Here is a 7,328-nt window from a genome sequence, read left to right as displayed (position 1 = left end):
AAAGTTAGGAACAGAAAGAAGGACTTAAGTTCTTAGCTGCTGCAGAAGACCCTGGTGGTTGTCTGCCCAATCCTTCTCCCACCCTTTTTGACTAACAGCGTTCCAATTTTCTTCAGGCAACAATGTGCCCAAACACAGAAATTGATCATAATTGGCCAAAGCCAAACTGACAGCTGCTTTGCCTATGATGCACAAGGGTCCAGTTCTGTCCAATGAGACGTCAGATGTCGGCTGGAGGCTTCTGGGAAGGATTTTCCTCCAAGGTAAAAGAGATTTGTGTGTGAAAAAAAGTTCCCTTTGCCATTGTCCCTCTTACTTTCTATTATGAATGCTGTCATGTGAAGTGATGCTTAGAACTGCAACAGCCATTTTGCCACCATAAAAAAAAAAAAAATTTAAACCCACGCTTATACGGTCAGCTAATCTGTGACAAAGGGGATAAGAATACACAACAGCCTGGGTGGCTCAGTCAGCTAAGCATCTGACTCTTGATTTCAGCTCAGGTCATGATCTCACATTTCCCAGTTGGTGAGTTCAAGCCCCGCATCGGCTCCGTGCTGACAGTGCAGAGCCTGCTTGTAATTCTCTTTCTCTCCCTCTCTCTCTGCCCCTTCTCTGCTTTCTCTATATATAGTAATTATTTAATTAAGTAATTAATTAATACTTTAATTAAGTAATTAATTAATTAATTACAAAAATAATATACAATAGGGAAAAGACAGTCTCTTCAACAAATGCAAAAGAATGAAACTGGACCACTTTCTTACACCATATACAAAAGTAGACTCAACATGGATTTAAAAACCAGATTTTAAAAAGACTCAGAACAATAAAATTCCTAAAATAAAATACAGGCAATAATCTCTTAGAATTGACCATAGCGACATTTTCCAGATATATCTCCTGAGGCAAGGGAAACACGCATAATTGAACAACTGGGACTACGCCAAAATAAAAAAAGTTTCTGCACAGTGAAGGAAACCATCAGCAAAACAAAAAAGCAATCTACTGAATGGGAGAAAATACTTGCAAATGATATATCTGATAAAGGGTTAGTATCCGAAGTATATAAAGAATTTACACAACTGGGGCACCTGGGTGGCTCAGTTGGTTGGGCGTCCGACTTCGGCTCAGGTCATGATCTCACAGCTCGTGAGTTTGAGCCCCGCGTCGGGCTCTGTGCCAACAACTCAGAGCCTGGAACCTGCTTCAGATTCTGTGTCTCCCTCTCTCTCTGCCCCTCCCCTGCTCATGCTCTGTCTCTCTCTGTCTCAGAAATAAATAAAAACATCAAAAAAAATTAAAAAAAAAAAAGAATTTACACAACTGAACACACACACACGCACACACACACACACAAATCCCACAAATAATCCAATTAAAAAATGGGCAGAGGACCTGAACAGACATTTGTCCAAAGAAGACATATAGATGGCCAACAGATACCTGAAAAGATGTTCAACATCACTAATTATCATAGAAATGCATACCAAAACCATGAGTTATCACCTCACACCAGTCAGAATGGCTAGTACCAAAAAGATGAGAAATAGCAAGTGTTGCTAAGGATGCAGAAAAAGGAACGCTTGTACACTCTTGGTGGAAATGTAAATTAGTATAGCCACTGTGAGGAACAGTATAGAGGTTCTTCAAAAAACTAAAAGGTGAAATACCATATGATCCAGCAATTCCACTTCTGGATATTTTCCTGAAGCAGATGAAAACACTAATTCAGATATATCCCCATATTTATTGTTGCATTATTTACAATAGCCAAATATGGAAGCAGCCCAAATGTCCATCGATGGATGAATGGATAAAGAAGATGTGGGATATATACACAATGGGGTATTACTCAGACATAAAAGGAATGGGTTCGTGCCATTCACGACAACATGGATAGACCCAGAGAGAATTACGCTAAGTGCATTAAGTCAGAGAAATGCAAATAGCACATGATTTTCACTTATATGCGGAACTTGAAAAACAAAACAGACAACAACAAAAGAGAAGTAGAATCAAAGAGAACAAGCTAGTGGTTGTCAGAGGGGAGGTAGGTGGGGGGATGTGTGAAATAGGGAAGGGGATTAAAAGGTACAATTTTCCAGTTATAAAATAAGTTCTAAAATAAATGAGGCGTAGGGATGAAAGCCAGCTATGGGCATATGGTCAATATTGTAGTAACTTTGTATGGCGACAGATGGTAACTACACTTAACCGTGCTGAGCGTAGCATAACGTGTACGATTGGTGAATCACTATGTTGTACACCTGAAACTAATACTTCGACTATTTTTCAATTAAAAAAAAGCACCTCAAAAGCCCACATGCCGAGGAAGGTTGAGTAGAGGATGAAGGATGAACAGAAAATGGGCCTCAGTGGGGCGCCTGGGTGGCTCAGTCGGTTGAGGGTCCGACTTCGGCTCAGGTCATGATCTCACAGTTTGTGAGTTCGAGCCCCGCGTCGGGCTCTGGGCTGACAGCTCAGAGCCTGGAGCCTGCTTCAGATTCTGTGTCTCCCTCTCCCTCTGCCCCTCCCCTGCTCATGCTCTGTCTCTCTCTGTCTCAAAAATAAATAAAACATTAAAAAAAAAAAGATTTAAAAAAGAAAAAGAAAAAAAAAGAAAATGGGCCTCGATGATAATGTTGACTCAACTCTAGGATGCCCTACATCTGATTTTCTTATGAAAGGACATAATAAATGCTCCTACCATTTAAGCCACTGTTAGTGAGATTTGCATCCGAAACACTCCTAACTAGTACACCTGCTTTTTTCAAGGATTAAGGGAGCATCGTGTTTGCTGTTCAGCTGGAAGCTTTCCCCCTTTAGTGACTCTGCCCTTCAGAAAGCATGCGTAGGGGGGTGTAGAACCTAGGGACACAGCAGTAAGGGGAGCATGGCTTGGTCCACATTCACTCCTTCATCAGTGCCCATGGGGAGGTGGCAGGATCTTAGAAGAGGAGTCCGAGTGTCTTAAATGGTGGTGAGCCAAGAAATGAGTGATGGCCCTTGGAAAGCTCTAAGTGGCAAGAGGGCCATTGTGGATGCACTACCAAGCAAAAACTGGAAATAATTTAAGAGGAAAACCTCCTTTTTCCCAACGAGAAGCTTAACATATGAGGGAGGTTGATGATGCCAAATGGTAAGAAAGCATAAAACAATTGTTAGTATGCAATATTCTACCTACAGAGCATGAAAACCATGCCAGAGAACTCCAGCTTCAGTTTCTTTTCTGCTAAAGAAACGTGGCATTTGATCACAGACCTCCACACCCTCTGTGAGCTGCTTGGTGACTTGTTGGTCTGTATTCATTTCTTTTCTTATTTCAACAAAGATGTGTGATCTTATCCAATGTTAATTGGTAGATCAAAACATGGTCATTTAGAGCCAATTCCTTTCTCATTCTCCTTGGCCCCTGCCAGTATTCTGCCATTTTAATTATGGAAACACTAAACACTTGAGTGTCTTAGCCAAGGTACAGCAATCCATGGCAGACTTAGCCAAGATACACGCGGCAATAAATGGCAGAGATAAGACGTGAGCCAAGATCTCTGTCTTCTCATAGATCATATTGCCTCTCTGATGATACATTTTACCTTAAAAGTTAGTTCAAGATCAAAGAAGTCTTGCTACTCTTCTCAGGCCACACAAGTATGCTTAGCAGAGGTTTTATGGGCAGTGCCTTAACCAATTTCAGTAGCATGCCTAGCACACAGCACATGCTCAGCAAATGACTTGTGGGTGTAATTCAGACCAAATAGCAAGTTTGAGGCACAAGAGGACAGACACCGAGTGGGGGAGGGGGTTCTTCCGTTATTTTCCTAATAATGCCCTTCCTCTTGTGATCCAGTCATGTCTGGAATAACTGTGTGCCATCTACCATAAAGTAGCTAACTATTGGAGGTGGTATAGACTAGTAATGATTAGGAGCATGGCCTCCAGGGGCAGGATTGCTTAGATTTGAAGCTCTGTTTTGCCACTTCTAGTTGTGTGACCTCCAGCACACAAGTGTCTTAACACTTTGTACCTCAGGTTCACTATCTGTAAACGTGAAACAAGTTTATTCAACAAAACCGACCATCTAGGGTTGTTATGATGAGTAAGTTAGGAAATAAATGTATGATTTGTAGACTAGTACCCAGGAAACAGTAAGAGGTATTTAGATGTTATTACTCTGTCTACCTGTAACTTGGCCTTGAGTATGAGAGTGCCAGCTTGGCCTCCCCGGTCCCCATGTCTGGACTGGAATTTAAAGCCCTGTGCCTGTCTCCCCTCTGTTCCCCTTTATCAAAACCCACTTCTTTCTCCCCACTCCCCCTCTGCAGGAAACCCAGATTCCCCAATGTACCTTTGCTACTTGCCCTATTCAATGTCTATCCCTGAGTCTACCCCAAGGTACACGACCCCTGAGAAAGTTCACCTCCTAGATCACTTTCTCTGTTTCCGGGGCATCTGTTATTCAGTTCACTTCCCTTTGGCTTACACCCCCAAGTCTCAAGCAAAACTGATCCTCCCAGGGTCCCCGGTGATTTCTATCTAGTCAAGCAGCTTCTACTTTCGTCTTTATTGCTGTTTTAGAAATTTTGGGTACAAAGACATGTCCCTACTTCTTGAAATGTCTTTGCCTCTACGACAACATATTCTCCTGGTTTTTCTCCCACCTCTACGGCTGCCTCCCTTCTATCTCCTTTGGTGGTGCCTTCTACTCTACCCAGTCCTGGCACAAGCTCCTTCTCCTTCTCCAATCCTTCTTTGGCTTAAAAAAAAAAAAGTACACAAATAACGCATGCATGCGTTCCCAAAGTAGACAAATGAAGCAAAGCCTGACCATAAGGGGAAATGTGAAATGTCCTTCCATCAGTGCTTACCACCTGCTTCCCCAACAGAGGCACTGTCGACAGCTGGGTGCACAGAGCAGAGAACGAGAGTTGCCCACAATATCGAATCTCCCCTTCGCCTTCTGTCATAGAAGCTCCCAGGAGTTAGATTACACTTCCCTCCCTTGCAGTTCTGTTCATTTCTGTGACGGAGTTGTGGCTCACGGCAGCAAAGTGGAATTAGCACGTACAACTGCAGGGACTCTTCTTTTGAGGAAAGGACAGGCCCTTCTCCTTCTCTTTTGTCCCTTCTACTGTTTGATAGCCACAGCCAGAGCAGCCTGCCGGGACCCTCCACTATATGGAGTTTTTCCCCAAACCAAGCAATCTGTGATGCCAGCTGGTTGTCCTACAGTACGACTCAATTCTGGCATTCTCTACCCGGAGACAGTGTCAGATCCCACAGGTAAAGGACTCAGTCCCACGAGACTATGCCCACTTCAGATACCAGCTGCCAGACCCGGTTGTTAGCTGTGCTGCTGATCGACTGGCTATAAGGTGGAGGTTCCCACAGTCCCTTCCTTGGCTTCCATTAATTTGCTAGAGGGGCTCACAGAACTCAAGAGACCAGTTTACTTACTAGATTACTGGTTTATTACAAAGGGATAGAACTCAGGTGGGACAGACAGGTGGAGGAGATGCATAGGGCAAAGTCATTGGGGGTGCTCCCTCTGTGTTCACCACTCTCCCCAAATCTCCACATGTCCACCAACCCACTAGCTCTCCAAACCCCATCCTTTGGGGTTTTATGGAGGCTTCATTAGGTAAACAGAACTGATTAAGTCATTGGCCATTGGGCATTGAAGTCAATCTCCAGCCTTTCACCCCTCCCCAGGCGGGGGTGGCACTGAAAGTTCCAAACCTGTAATCACATGGTTGGCTCCATGGGCAACCAGCCCTCATCCTTAGGTGCTTTCCAGAATTCACCTCATGTCATTAACATGACTTTATCATCCTAATAATCACTTACAAAATCGCAAGGATTTTAGGAGCTCTGTGCCAGAAACAGGGGCGACAACCAAATACAAATTTCTTATTATAAATCACAATATCAGAGACCCCAAAATGGGAGCTGTGTACTGAGGAAAACAGAGAAAGTTCCAGAAGGTCTGAGATGCTGATGAACTTGGAGCCACCATTCCAGCCCCATATGTGTATATAGAAAAAGAATGTGTATATTTTTGTAAACTGTTGTCATTTGGGATTCTCTCTCTCTCACACCCAAAATTGACTTACCAGCTCTGACTATATATTCTTTAGAATATTTATTAATAAATGTACCTCTTCTTTTTCATAAATGAATCCACTTATGGTCTGTGGCTGATCTCTTTACTGAACAATACATTCCTCTGACTCTCTCCCCTCCCGCATTTAATCGATTCCTACAACCTGTTGATTCCCCTTTTAGCCCCTGATCTCTTTTCACCCTCACTGCACTCGCCTAGTCCAGGCCACCATAATTCCTAACTAATGCCAACTGATTATCCTGCTTCCACTCTTGCCTGAGATAGAACTAGACCAGTCTTCAATCCATTCTTCATCTATGTTCAGGACAGTTTTTTAAAAACACATATCAAATCATGTCAATCCATACTTAAAGCCCTTCTGTACTTTCCTGACCTGCATGAAATGAACCTTAAGCCCCTTAATGGGCCCACCAAGCTCTGAGGGATTCCCTCTTTGCCCACCTCTGACTCCATCTTGGTCCAGGCTAGCCTTCTCTTTGACCACATCCCATCTCTTAGTTCCTTGGAAGCATCTTCCACCTCATCATGCCCTTTGCAGCCTCCATAATAAGTCTGGAACATCCTTCCCACAATACATGTCCCACTGGTCCTTCTGATCGCTTGCTGCTAAAATGGCATCTTTTTTAAAAAAATTTTTTATGTTTATTTTTTTATTTTTGAGAGAGAGAGATAGAGACAGAGCGTGAGCAGGGGAGGAGCAGAGAGAGACACACACACAGAATCCGAAGCAGGCTCCAGGCTCTGAGCTGTCAGCACAGAGCCCGATGCGGGGCTCAAACCCACAAACCGTGAGATCATGGCCTGAGCTGAAGTCAGACGCTCAACCGACTGAGCCACCCAGGTGCCCCTAAAATATCATCTTAAAGAGGCTTTCCCAGCTAGCTTTGCCACCTGTTTCCCTGATGGCCCTCAGGATAATCTGTAATTGTCATTGCCTTCACCAACTTGGTTATTCTTTTCCTCTTCCACTGGACTATAAGCTCCCTGAAACCAAGGTCTGTGTTTATTTCAGGTACCCCAGGAACAACCAGAGATCTAGCCATAGAGGAGGCATTCAATAAATATACTTGTCAAATGAAAGATCCCTGACTTACAGTTAAGAAACCTTGGTTTAAGCACCTTTACTATTTACAAGCTGTGCCAACTTGGGGAAATCAATCAACCTTTCTGAGCTTGTGTGGAACATGGAAAAAATTAATCCTGC

Source organism: Panthera pardus, unplaced genomic scaffold, assembly GCF_024362965.1.
Source record: "Panthera pardus isolate Hobbes unplaced genomic scaffold, ASM2436296v1 HiC_scaffold_12, whole genome shotgun sequence".
Classification (NCBI taxonomy): Eukaryota; Metazoa; Chordata; class Mammalia; order Carnivora; family Felidae; genus Panthera; species Panthera pardus.
This window is presented reverse-complemented; position numbering follows the sequence as displayed.